Here is a 1,844-nt window from a genome sequence, read left to right as displayed (position 1 = left end):
GTGGGCTTGTTGGAGAGGAGCATCCCTAGGGCCACTGTTTGCACCCCGATCCTGGGAGGAGCCCCTGACTGAGCAGCAGCGGCTGATCCACGGGAGCGGACGGGCCCTGAGGAAACAGTGGATGGAAACCACTGGAATTGCCTCCAGCTTTGCTCTGGGGGGACCGGCGTCCGGGACCGAGCTCGGGCGCCGAGGTGAGGCAGAGGCGCCCCGGCTGCCCCGCGTCCTGCCCCGGCCGGCCCTCCGGCCCTGTGTCCCTTTCCGTCCTCAGAGTTTGTTCCTCGTCCTCATCCCACGAAAACCCCTTCGCTTGGGGGTTAGAGATAAGAGAGCGCACACAGCCATAGGCACTGCCGGCCCCCCCAGACTAGACTTAGGGTGCTCAGTGTTGTGAGGGTTGGAAGTCACTGAAAGTGTGAATAATATATCAGGAAAAAGGCTATTAAAAGTTCGATGAGCCCTGGCCAGCGTGGCTCAGTGGATAGAGCATCGGCCCAGGGACTGAAGGGTCCGGGTTTGATTCCGGTGGAGGGCAGGCACCTGGCTGCAGGCTCCGCCCCGGCCCCATCAGGGCCTGTGCGGAGGCAGCTAATGGATGTGTCTCTCTCCCATCGGTGTTTCTCTCTCTGTCTCTCCCCTCCCTTCCACTCTCTTTAAAAACCACTGGGAACACGTCCGGGAGGATTAAGAACAACAAACAGCAGAGCAGTTCGCAGGACACCGGGCACCGCTCTGGCTTAGGATCCTCTCCCAGGGACGGAGCGGCGGGCGCGGGGCCTGTGGGACTGGCCAGCCTGGCCTGGACCGTGAGAGCCGCTGGCGGGGGAGAGGACAGCGTGGACTTCCCCCGGGAGAGGGGCTCTCCTCGCAGGGGAGGCGCCTTGGAACGCCAGTGTCCCCAGTGTGTGCGGGTTTGCGGAGCCCGTGGGGCGGAAACGCTCTGATCCCAGCAGAACCCTGTGAGGACACGCGAGGCCACGGCCCTGAGGCCACAGGGAAGGACACGCAGGCGCAGGTTCCAGCTTCTTCCAGAGTCCGGGCCAGGGCCTCCCCATTCCCTCGCGCCCCCTCTCTCCCCCGCCCCAGCCTCCATGCAAAAAGGGAGGGCCTCTACCCCTTCTCCTCCTCTCTCTTCTCCCCTCCCCTCCCCTCCCCCTCCCCTCTGCTCTCCTCCCCTCTCTCCCCTCTCCTCTCTCCTCTCCCCCCTCTCCCCTCTCCTCTCTCCTCTCCCCCCTCTCCCCTCTCCTCTCTCCTCTCCCCCCTCTCCCCTCTCCTCTCTCCTCTCCCCCCTCTCCCCTCTCCTCTCTCCTCTCCCCCCTCTCCCCTCTCCTCTCTCCTCTCCCCCCTCTCCCCTCTCCTCTCTCCTCTCCCCCCTCTCCCCTCTCCTCTCTCCTCTCCCCCCTCTCCCCTCTCCTCTCTCCTCTCCCCCCTCTCCCCTCTCCTCTCTCCTCTCCCCCCTCTCCCCTCTCCTCTCTCCTCTCCCCCCTCTCCCCTCTCCTCTCTCCTCTCCCCCCTCTCCCCTCTCCTCTCTCCTCTCCCCCCTCTCCCCTCTCCTCTCTCCTCTCCCCCCTCTCCCCTCTCCTCTCTCCTCTCCCCCCTCTCCCCTCTCCTCTCTCCTCTCCCCCCTCTCCCCTCTCCTCTCTCCTCTCCCCCCTCTCCCCTCTCCTCTCTCCTCTCCCCCCTCTCCCCTCTCCTCTCTCCTCTCCCCCCTCTCCCCTCTCCTCTCTCCTCTCCCCCCTCTCCCCTCTCCTCTCTCCTCTCCCCCCTCTCCCCTCTCCTCTCTCCTCTCCCCCCTCTCCCCTCTCCTCTCTCCTCTCCCCCCTCTCCCCTCTCCTCTCTCCTCT

The sequence above is a fragment of the Myotis davidii genome, unplaced genomic scaffold (genome assembly GCF_000327345.1).
Source record: "Myotis davidii unplaced genomic scaffold, ASM32734v1 scaffold61, whole genome shotgun sequence".
NCBI classification, from domain to species: domain Eukaryota; kingdom Metazoa; phylum Chordata; class Mammalia; order Chiroptera; family Vespertilionidae; genus Myotis; species Myotis davidii.
The sequence above is the reverse complement of the archived record's forward strand: the minus strand, read 5'-3'. Positions refer to the sequence as shown.